The following is a 12,117-nucleotide window of genomic DNA, read 5'->3' as shown; positions in this document are numbered from 1 at the left end:
GTACAATGTTCTCCTGGTTCTGCTCCTCTCACTCTGCATCACTTCCTGGAGGTCATTCCAGTTCACCTGGAAATCCTTCAGTTCATTATTCCTTTGAGCACAATAGTATTCCATCACCAACAGATATCACAATTTGTTCAACCATTCCCCAATTGAAGGGCATCCCCTCATTTTCTAATTTTTTGCCACCACAAAGAGTGCAGCTATGAATATTCTTGTACAAGTCTTTTTCCTTATGATAGCTTTGGGGTATAACCCAGCAGTGCTATGGCTGGATCAAAGGGCAGACAGTCTTTTAGCGCCCTTTGGGCATAGTTCCAAATTGCCCTCCAGAATGGTTGAATCAATTCACAACTCCACTAGCAATGCATTAATGTCCCCACTTTGCCACATCCCCTCCAGCATTCGTTACTTTCCTTTGCTGTCATGTTGGTCAATCTGTTAGGTGTGAGGTGATACCTCAGAGTTGTTTTGATTTGCATTTCTCTGATTATAAGAGATTTAAAACACTTTTTCATGTGTTTATTAATAGTTTTGATTTCTTTAACTGAAAATTGCCTATTCATATCCCTTGCCCATTTATCAATTGGGGAATGGCTTGATTTTTTGTACAGTTGATTTAGCTTTTTATAAATTTGAGTAATTAGATCAGGTTCTACTTCTGACATACTAGCTTTATGCTCCTAGGCAAGTCATTTTAACTCTCAACATTCTAGACAACTCTCTCTTAGTGTTCTAAGTAACTCTAAGACTTAGACTTCAGAGGAGTTTTTTCCCCAGCTCTAGTCCCAATTCCTGTCCCTATCTTTATGCCCTCTGCCTGGAATGTACTTTTTCCCATAAGGTTTAGCTCAAGTGCTTTTCCTAAAGAAGTCTGCACTAATTCCTCCTTTTACTAGTAGTTCTTTCATTTTTGCATCTCCAGTGCCTAGCAGTAGAGTTCCTAGGAAGGGAGGTTGGAATAGGAAAGGTCAAGCCAAATTCTGGAGGGTGTGTAAAAGAGAGCAGCGGGTTCCATACAGGATCACTATGATCTCCATTAGTAACTTAAGAGGACCATAGATCTATGGTCAGAAGAAACCTTATGGACCAAATGCCATTTGTTACACATTAAAAGCTAGGGCCCATTGTGCTATAAGAAATGATGAACAGGATGATTTCAGAAAGAACTGGAAAGAACAAAGTAGGCAAAGAGGAACTAAACTGTTTCTCTTTGTAGGTGATATGATGGTATACTTGGAGAATCCAAGAAAGTCAACAAAAAAGCTAGTGGAAATAAATAAACAATAATGATTTATATGTTAATATTAATTATATATTATTAAATATATAGATGTTTATATATTCATTTTATTATATAATTGTAAATAATAATTAGCAAAGTTTCAGGGTGCAAAATACACCCACAGAAAGAACTGGAAAGACCTACATGAACCGATGCAGAGTGAAGCAAGAGTACATTGTACACAGTAACTGAAATATTGCAGACCAGTTAAATGTGATAGACTTTGCTACTAACAGCAATGCAATGATCCAGGACAATTCTGAGGACTTTTGAAAAAGACTGCTATCCACCCCCAGAGAAAGAACTGTTGGAGTAGAAAAGCTGATGAAAATATATGATTTATCACTTATTTATTTGGGTATGTAATTTAGGGTTCTATTTTTATAAGATGATTCATTTACAAAAATGAATAATGAGGAAATATGTCTTGCATAATAAATGGATAACCCAGGGAAAAAAAGGAGCTAAGGCACGGAGAGATTTAGAGACTTGTCCAAGGTCATACAGGTGACAGAGTTTTTAAAAATAATCACAATAATGAAGGTCCTTATTAGAATCTCTGCATATTAGAAATTTATTCCTCTAACCCAAATCCAGGGCCCCTTTCTTTGTTACCCTCTGCAAATCAGAGGGATGTACATAGCATCTTAAATACTTTGGTTGTCACAGGGGCAGCTGGGTGGCTCAGTGGATTGAGAGCCATGTCTAGAGACAGGAGATCTTTAGGTTCAAATCTGATCTCAGACACTTCCTAGCTGTGTGACCCTGGGCAAGTCACTTAACCCCCACTGCCTAGCCCTTACCACTCTTCTGCCTTGGAACCAATACAAAATATTTATTCAAAGATGGAAGGTAAGGGTTAAAAAATATTATGGCTGTCGTGTAAGAATGGTCATAGAATCATATTATCCCAGTCGGAAGGGTCCTTAGAAGTTAAATGGATCAAACTCTGCCTGAATAGAAGTTTGTTCCTTTTATTCTTCCTATCTATAATAATAGCTGTGATTTTTTGTTTAGTCACATCTGAATCTTTGTGACCCCATTTAGGGTTGTCTTGGCAAAGGTACTGGAGTGATTTGCCATTTCCTTCTCCAGCTCATTTGACAGATGAGAAAACTTCAGCAAACAGGGTTAAGTGACTTGTCGAGGGTCACACAGGTAGGAAGTGTCTGAGGCCAGATTTAAATTCAGTTTTTCCTGACTTCAGGCCCAGTACTCTATCTACTGAGCCAATCTGCTACTCCAATAGCTATAATAGTTTATATAAATATAGATAGTTTAGAGAAACATTTATATAGTGCTTACTATGTGCCAGGTACTGTGCTAAGTGCTTTTCAACTATTATCTCATTTGATACTCACAAATGCCCTGTGAGGTACATGTTATTATTATTCCCATCTTACAGATGAGAAAACTGAGGCAGACGGTGGTTATGTGACTTACTTAGGATCATAATGATAATAAGTATCTATGACCAGACTTAAACTCAAGTTTTCCTGACTCCAGACCAGGTGTTCTATCTACTATTCTATCTATCTATCTATCTATCTATCTATCTATCTATTTATCTATCTATCTATCTATCTATCTGTCTATCTACCTGTCTGCCTGTCTACTCACCCACCCTTCCATCCATCCATCCATCCATCCATCCATCCATCCATCCATCCATCCATCCATCCATCCATCCATCCATCCATCTATCCATCCATCCATCCATCCATCCATCCATCCATCCATCCACCTATCTATCTTTGTGTCTGTCCATTCATCTATCTATCCATCATCTATCTATTTTTTCTATTTGTCTATCTCTCTCTCTCATTTCTACATTTCTATCTCCTTTCTCTCTGCCTCTTACTTCTTCATCTCTATCTCGCTCTTCTCTTCCTCTGTCTCTGTCTGCACATTTGTCCATCTTCTTCCTTTTCTTTTTCTGTCTGTCTCTGTTCCCTCACCCTCCCCTCCCTCCTGCTTCTTTCAGTAGCAGATACAGTAGATAAATTGCTGGATTTGCAATCAAAAAGACTTAATGTCAAGCTGTATGATTCTGGAAAAGTCACTTAATCGCTGTCTGCCTCAGTTTCCTCGTCTGTAAAATGGGGACAAAAAGAGCACCTATCTCCCAGAGTTGTTTCAAGGATAAAATGAGATCACATATTTAATGAGATTTGCAAACTTTAAAGCACTATATAAATGCTATTATCTATCTCTTTAGGGCCATGTTTCCTAGAAATTGCCACCTACCCCATGCCCTCCCCATGTCCAAACAATATGTTTTTGGTTGAGGTTCAGGGATTGCTTTCTGCCTAGCTGTGTCCTGCCTGGAGTGGGCTTCTACTCTTTTGAGCCTGGGGCTTGTAAAATTAGCTTTACACAAACTATTGATGGCATGATCAGTCTCTGATCAGTCAATAAACAGATGACCTTCCATTATAGTGAAGGGAGCATCTTTATATTTCATAAAATGGTAATAAGGCATAAATATTCATTCATAGATATAACTTTACACTTTCTCATCTCTGATTTACTGGTCTCCTTCTGTGATTTTACCAACTGGTTTAGGCAGCTAGGTGGCACAATGATAGAGGTCAGGGCCTGGAAATAGGTCCTGAGTTCAAATTTAGCCTCAGATACTTACTAGTGTGGTGACCCTGTGCAAGTCACTTAATGCTGTTTGCCTCCATTTCCTTACCTATAAAATCAGCTGGAGAAGGAAATGGGTAAAGAAAGTACTCCAGAATCTTTTCTAAGAAAATCCCAGATGGAGGCACAAAGATTCTTTAGCATCTGAAAAACAACTGAACAGCAGCAGCTGGGAGAGTGAGAAGGGAAGGTGTAATGGGGAGGGGAAGAGAGGAGAGGAATCATTTGATGAAGACTAATTTCCTCTCGGCCCACATGGGCACAATAATTCAGGCAATGCCTTCCTCTCCAGGGTTGTGACCAATTTGAAAAATCTTAAAATGCCACATAAATGTGAGGAATGATGGATGATCAATTAGTTTTGGTATGCAGAAGAGGCCCTAGACAAGTTAAAGAGACCAGAGCTGAATTCCTGACTCCATCTCGACTTTGGGTAAATCTCTGCTCCTCAAGGACTCCAACAGTAAAACAAGTAGCTTTGGTTAGAGTTTCTTCTCTAAAGTCCCTTCTCATGCTAATGTCTTACCTGATAACTTGAGAGAAGAATTATAGAGAGGGAAGTGACCTAGAACCCCAGGAATGATAACTTGAGAGAAGTTATAGAGAGGGAAGTGAGCTAGAACCCTAGGAATCCTGGGGTTCAGTTTCTGCCTCTGATACATCTTGGCTGTGTGACCTTGGGTAAGACAGCTAACCTGGAAGTAGTCTAGGCAACTAGGGCAAGACCACAAGTTGTAGAGAAAGTCCTGGGCTACATTGATAGAAGAAATTTCCTTATCTGGGAGTTTCCCTTATCACTTATATCACCAGTCCAGTCCATATTCCATCATCCACTTAATAAATATAAGTAAACTTTGCTACTAGAAACCTTCATGACTTAACAGTTTCATTTTGAGAAATATATATATACAGTTACTTTCAAATTATATAATTGTAATAAAGTCATTCTGTTTGTTCTCTACTTTTGTGTATTTCTTTTTTAAACCTTTACTTTGCATCTTAGACTTAATATTGTGTATTGGTTCCAAGATAGAAGAGTGGTAAGAGTTAGGCAATAGGGGTTAAGTGACTTGCCCAGGGTCACACAGCATGGAAATATCTGTGGTCAGTTTTGAGCCCAGGACCTCCCGTCTCTGGGCCTGGATTTTCTGTATTTTTCCCTATTTTTTCTGAAAATCTGTTGCTTTCATTATTTATATGATGTGCCTGATGGATTCATTGCCAGAGGACATATCTTATAGTCACAAACATCTGACTTCAAGTCCTACCTTTGACACTTGTTAGATGTATGACTGAGGGCAAGTCATTTAGTCTCTTCCTGCTTTCAAGCAATTTTTTAAGCTCTTACTTTCTGCTCTCATAACAATTTTAAGACCAGAAGGGCAAAGCCTAGGCAAATGAGGCTACAGTGACTTGCCCAAGTTATCTGAGGCCAGATTTGAACCCAGAATTTCTGGACTCCAGGTATGGCTCTTATCTACTATACTACCTAGCTTCTCTTCAGAACTCTTTAAGACTGAATTAGAGAATTAGAAAAATGAAAATTTAAACAGCTCTGGCAGGTGAGGGAGGCAGCTAGGTGGTACATTGGATAGAACCCCAAGTCTGGAGTTAGAAAGATTCATCTCCATGAGTTTAAATCCAGCTATGTTTAAATCTAGCTGTGTGACCCTGAACAAGTCATTTAACCCTATTTGCCTCAGGTTTTTCATCTGTAAAATGATGTGGAAAAGGAAATGGCAAAACTGTAGTATCTCTGCCAAGACAACCCCAAATGGGATCATGAAGAGGCGACACATCCAAAACAACTGAACAATAAAAAACTAAAACAATTTTGAGGTACCACCTTATACCCATAAAATTATTTTGACAAAAAAAAGAGACAAATGCCAGAGAAGCTAGAGTAGGATAAGATAATACACTGTTGGAATTGTGACTTCCAATCATTTTGGTGAGAAATTTGGAATTTTGTTTCCAAAACTATTAAGCTCTAATACCCTTTGGTCCATCAGTCCCACTACTAGATCTACACTTCAAAGACATCTTTTTTTTTTAGTATCAAAGAATTGGAAAGTAAAGGGATGTTCTTCAATTGAGGAATGGCTGAAGAGTTATAGCATATGAATATGATAGAGTGCTATTGTGTTTAAGAAATGATGAAGGAGATGACTTCAGGAAAACCTGGCAAGATACATTTATGAATTGATGGAAAATGAAGTGAGGAGAATCAGGAGAATGATTTAAATATATTTTGAGGATAATCAATTCTGAAAGAAGGAGGAACTCAGATTAACATAGTGACCTACTATATAATTCCAAAGGACTCATGATGAAACAGGCTCTATCCAACTCCAGAAAGAGAGGTGATGAACTCAGAGTGCAGATCAAAGCATATATTCCTTTCCTTTGGACACAGATAATAGTGGTTGTTGTTTTTTTGGTCAGGAATATGTGTGTGTGTGTGTGTGTATGTGTGTGTGTGTGTGCGCATTTGTGATTATGGGGGGGGCGGATTTGGAACTGAAAATAAAATGAAAATGAAAAAAAGACTAAATTAGAGAGGATTTGTTGAACTGCGTCACTGGATTCTATAAGATTATTCCATAGGAGTGTTTCCATAGGACTTCTTGGAAATGAATGAAAGTGCAGGTTTGTACTTATCTCAGTCCCCTTAGTCTCTTCCATCAAAATGTGAGCTTTTGGAGGGCATTTTTGTATCCTCAATTCTTGTATCATATCCCCAGTTGTATTCTAAATTCTTGGTTTGGTGCCTGGAACATAATGAATGCTTAATAAATATTTATCTGACTGCTTCCCAGTCCCCCCCAAAACAAATATTGATGACTAGTGATAGTCAGTATTGTTTTGGTTTGAAGCAGAAATACATTGGAGTAGCTGAAACTAGTATATAAGCCAAGATAACAGAGACAGTCAGTACAAAATGTAAGTGTATGAGCACTGAATATGGGGCCTTTATGTAATTTTTCATGCTTTACAATTACTGGTACCAAGGTCTATGAATGAAAAACTACAGTTCTTCAAGTTGTTACAGGAAAAATCAACTTTAAAAAAACAAAACAAAAACACATTCCATTAGAAGGAAAACTCTTTGGAAATTGTATGATAATAATTTAAACTGAAATTTATAATGGTTACTTTTCTTATTGATAACAAAAATAAATGGGAAGCAAATTCATTTTGAAACAGAAATTAACTGTGAAATACATGTTTGATGGGTAATCTAAAAAAAAATTGGCACTCTAACTCATTGAAAAGTCTTCTAGTTCATACTCTAAACCAGAAAGTGGCAACATTTATAAAAAATCAATGCCATGGATACATTTATTAGAAGGTAATTTTATGTTTCTCAATTTTAAAAACTCTTGTCCTCCAAATGAAATAGAAGAAAAATAGAAAAAAAGAAAAATCAAAGGACAAAGTAAATGCTTGTTTATGTATCACTTATTGTTCAGTCTTTTTTTCAGTCATGTCAAACTGTCCATGACCCCATTTGGTGTTTTCTTGGCAAAGATACTGGAGTGATTTGCCATTTTCTTTTCCAATTCATTTTACAGATGAGGAAAGTGAATAAGGAACTCATCTTCATAGTTCAAATTGGGCCTCAGTCACTTCCTAGTTGTGTGACCATGGGCAAGTCACTTAACCTGTTTGCCTCAGTTTCTTTATCTATAAAAAGTGTCAGAAATGACCAAAATGACTCAACAACAACAACAAAAAAATGCATTCTCAGACTTCTGTCAAGAGAGTAGGAGTTGAGAGTTTTACAGCTCTTGAAGGAGAATATCTGTGGAAGGGGCTTCATAGCTGACAGCAAGACATGCCCCTAAATTTCCACTGTCTCCAAATTAACACAGACTACTTCCCTCAAGAAGAACTCTTCTTTCTAGCCCCAAAGGTGGGAAGAGCTCTAGATTCAAAATTAGAGAGCCTCTGTTTCCATACCAAACTCTGCCCTAAATTACTAGTCAGGTTTTTTTTTTTAAAACCCTTACCTTCTGTATTGGAATCAATGCTGGGTATGGGTTTCAAGGCAGAAGAGTGGTAAGGGCTAGGCCATGGGTGTTAAGTGACTTGCCCAGGATTACATAGCTAGGGAGTGTCTGAGGTTAGATTTGAACCCAAGACCTCCTATCTCTAGGCCTGGCTCTCAATCCACTGAGCCACCCACACTAGTCAATTCTTGAGGTCATTTTTGAGCTTTCTTTCCTCATCTGTAGCCAGGAGGTGGGATGGTGAGGATTAAATGAATGGAATTGGAGTAGATAATCCTTGAAGTACCTCCCAGTAGTTTATAGGGTCTGATACAATGACCACGAGCAAGTCTTTTTTTTTCAGTTTCTCTGTGAAAACACTGAATCTACTGGAGAAGGAAACCACTCCAGCATCCTTGCCAAGAAAATCCCAAGGATAGCTTTGGCCCATGGGGCCAGGAAGGAAGAGTCAGACACAACTGAACAACAAAAACAAGGAGGTTGAGATCTATGCCCTTTTAAAATCATTTGAAGGCAAATCAGCATATTTTAGTGGAAAAAAAAATCAGGGATTTCAAATTAGAAGGCCTGGGTTCAAATCCTTACTGTCACTTATGAACTGTTCGATACAGGCAAGTTAATTGGACCTTAATTAGGCACACATAAAAACTAAATGGACAATCTCTTAGTTCCTTTCTATTTCTAATACTATGATTCTTAGTCCCTTCTAGCTATGGTATTCCAAGGTTCTATGATCCTTTCCTTTTTCAGGGTCAGGCCCTCCCTAGAGAGCTATGTAAACTCCATTTGTCCTGCCTCCTCACACCTTTCCCTTTCAGTCCTAGGGCTCTGTGTCCTTGGGGAAGAGCCCTGGTTTCTTCCTCTGTAGAATGAGAGATTCGTCTCCCAGAGGACCATTCTAGTTCTATCCCCACTAACATGCTTGCCTAGCTCTTAGCAGTCTAAACTGGTCAGGAAAACCTTTTCCATATTCTGTAAGTCTATCAATCAGTCAATCAACAATTATTAAGAACCTGTTATGGGGGCAAGTAGGTGGCTCAGGGGATGGAGAGCCAGGCCTAGAGACCAGAGGTCCTATGTTCAAATCTGACCTCAGATACTTCCTAGCTATGTAACCCTGGGCAAGTCACTTAACTCCCATTACCTAGTCCTTACTGCTCTTTTGCTGTTGAACCAATATACAGTATTGATTTTAAGGTGGAAGGTAAGTTTTTTTTTTAATAATAATAATATTTTAAAAAATAAACCCAAACTAATGGGGAAGATACAAGCAAATATATTCATATATATAATGGATGAACAGGAAATAGTCATTCAATAAATATTTATTAAGTGCCTACTGTGTGCTAAGCATTATGTTAACTAAGCACTGGGGGATCCAAAAAGAGGCAAAAGTTCTTGCCCTCAAGGAGTTTTTAATCTAATGGATATAGCAAGTAGAGAAACACATACAAAACAAACTACATACAGGATAAATAGGAAATAATTAACAGCGGGAAGGCACATGAATTAAGAGGAGTTGAGAAAAGCTTCCTGTAGAAGATGGTCAAGACTCAAGGGCTCCAGTAGCTCGACCTCCCCGCCCCCAACAATTCCCTCTCCTTGACTTTCCTAAGAACACAGCGCCTGAACTAGCCTCAGCGTCCTCTCCCCGGGAGGGGCGGGGCAGGGGAGGGGGCGCGCGTGCACGCACGCCACCTGCCTCTCTCAGGGCCGGGCACAGTCGGAGACCGAAAGGCCTGCCCCACCATTTTGTGCTGCCCGCCTCTTCTCCACCTCCTTTCTCTGCCCCTCCTCCCCCCACCCCACGCCAGCCCCTCTGTGGACTACAAGCCCCAGAGTGCCTCGCGACGGCCCCCTGTCTTCACCCCTCCCCTTAACCGTCCCGTGCCGTTCCTCCGCCCCGCTCGGGGGCTGACTGCACAGGCGGTGGCGGCGGTGGCCGCTGGGCAGGTGAGCGCGGACTTCCGGAGGAAACGGCCGAGGCGGCGGCGGCTGCTATCGGTCTGAAGGGCCGAGGAGGTGAGTGAGAGGGTTTGGGAGAAGGGGCTATCGCGGGGCGGTGATCGGAGTAACAGCTCCCGGGCGCTGGCCCGCCGGGGCTGACTGGGGCCTCCGGCCGCTTCTCCTCAGTTCAGCCCCGACTCCGCTACACCCCCTTCCCCCCCTCCCGGCCTCGCGGCCGCTTTTGTTCGGGTCTACCCCAGCGAGTGGGGCGCGAGGAAGCCCCGGGCCCCGAAGGGACGGACGACGGTGGCGACGGAGGAGGATCTTGTTACCGTAACAGGAGCGGGTCAAAGTCCCGTGAATAAACCCAACCGGCCACCCGCTGCATCCTCTCTTTTTCTGACGCCCGTTAGGGCTCCCCGAAGCCACGGCCGAAAACTACGAGGGAGTAGTTCTCTTCTAGGGAGGGAAGGGTTCTTGCCATGGCCTGGGGCTCGGGGCCTCTTTACTTCACTGCCAGAGGAACCTCAAGTAACTCATTTGTCTGGGCTTCAGTCCCAATCTGGGAGACTGGTGTTGGGGAGGTTGGACTAGGTGGCCCCCAGACTCTTTCCAGCTGGATTAGGAGCTTCTCGAGAACAGAAACTGTCTTTCTCCCCTTCTCTCTTCTTTTTCTTCTTTTTTTGTTGTTGCTGGTATCTCCTTCGTTTAGCACGTAATACCTGCTTGTTGATTTACCCTCCTGGACCTATACATCCATGTGGCTGTTCTTTCCAGGGATGCTGAAGGCAACCCACCCCATCAGGATTTTGATTGTAGGTCAGGGCTCCTGGAGGAGTTGAGGGGAGGTTGAAAATGGGACCTCCGGAGAATCAGAGCATGAATATACTGAAGATTTAAGCTGGAGGAACGGCGTTAAAGGGCAGCTCAGGCCGGGTTTTCTATTCCTTACGGGCAGCCTTGGACTCCACTTTTCCTCACCCAAATACTCCCACCCACCCAAAACTGTTTTCCTTTGGCAAAACAAAAAAAAAAGTGAAAGGAATGAATCGGTGAGTTGAAGACTCTGATTTAGTGAGAAACCAGAAACCCAGTGACTTAAGCCAACAAAAGATACCAGTGCACAGCATAGAGTTGGAAGGTCAGAAGTTGTTTGGGGGGGAGAGAAATACCGATTTTTAACAGAAACTGGGGAATGCCATATGTTCAAAGGAAATTTGGTTACCTTGTAACTTCCTTAAAGGCATTCTTAAATGCCTTCTCAGTCTCTTTCGAAAGTATCTTCATAATGAGTATTGTCACATTCAATTTAAAGAGAGGCACCCTGGAGCAACTAATTTTTATTACTATTGAATATTTCCAATCTCAGACCTGTAGAAATCTTTTACATAGAATCACAGTAGGTTGCTATATGTCTTCAGGTTGTGTTGGGAAAGCTGAGAGAAGGCAAATAAGGCATAAAGTTACTGGGAAAGCACTTCCACTTAATGGAAAAGGGAATTATGGACTTTGGGATCTTCTAAATCTATTACATTTGCATTAAGGTTGTTGTTATTCAGTCATGTCAGACTCTTCATGACTCCATTTGGGGTTTTCCTAGCAAAGATACCAGAGTGGCTTTGACAGTTCTTTCTCCAGCTCATTTTACTGATGGGGAAACTGAGGCTGTAGGGTTAAGTGATTTGCCCAGGTCACATAGCTAGTAAGTGTCTGAGGCCATATTTGAACTCATGGAGATGGGTTTTCTTGACTTCAGCTTGGCACTCTATCCACTCTGCTACATAACCACCCCATAGGATGGGGAGGGTCAGGAATTTAGTTCTCTATCCCCTCAACTTTCAGTCTTCCATTTGCCTGTCTTTAATTTTTTGACCTATCAACACACATTTTGAATTTCTGTTCTCCATCAATCAATCTTAGATGAACAGCCACAGAATTAGTTGAAATATTGGAAGTTTTTGAAGACATACAATGAAGGGGATGCTAATGAATCAAATAATTGTCTATCAGCTCTCACAGGTGATGATGGTACAGCTGCCATCCCTCTCATCTTGAACTAGAGCTTTTGATGGAAAAAAAATAGCATAAAATGAAAAATTGCCCAGAAGATGAAGAAGGAGGGGTTAAAGGAAGTTGAAATTTTGTGACTATGAAATAAATTTCTGGGAATAGCAATGAAAGAATGTTCAAGGTACAAGATGGTGTGGTACTTTGGAAAGAGCACTA

The 12,117-nt window shown here is 40.8% G+C and overlaps 1 protein-coding gene across 2 annotated transcripts in view; it reads left to right on the top strand.

The window, feature by feature from the left end:
* The first annotated feature begins 9,830 nt into the window (after positions 1-9,830).
* The window catches only part of PHACTR4 (phosphatase and actin regulator 4), a 115,352-nt gene continuing 113,065 nt past the window's right edge, over positions 9,831-12,117 (top strand). Inside the window, exon 1 of one of the 2 annotated variants that reach the window (XM_056795426.1) lies at positions 9,831-9,966. The gene's annotated coding sequence lies outside the window, so the exon portion shown is untranslated. Of the gene's footprint in view, positions 9,967-10,064; positions 10,423-12,117 lie in introns of those variants that run through there. The other variant, XM_056795427.1, reaches the window with a different exon arrangement.

The sequence above is a fragment of the Monodelphis domestica genome, chromosome 4, assembly GCF_027887165.1.
Source record: "Monodelphis domestica isolate mMonDom1 chromosome 4, mMonDom1.pri, whole genome shotgun sequence".
NCBI classification, from domain to species: domain Eukaryota; kingdom Metazoa; phylum Chordata; class Mammalia; order Didelphimorphia; family Didelphidae; genus Monodelphis; species Monodelphis domestica.
This window is presented reverse-complemented; position numbering and strand designations above follow the sequence as displayed.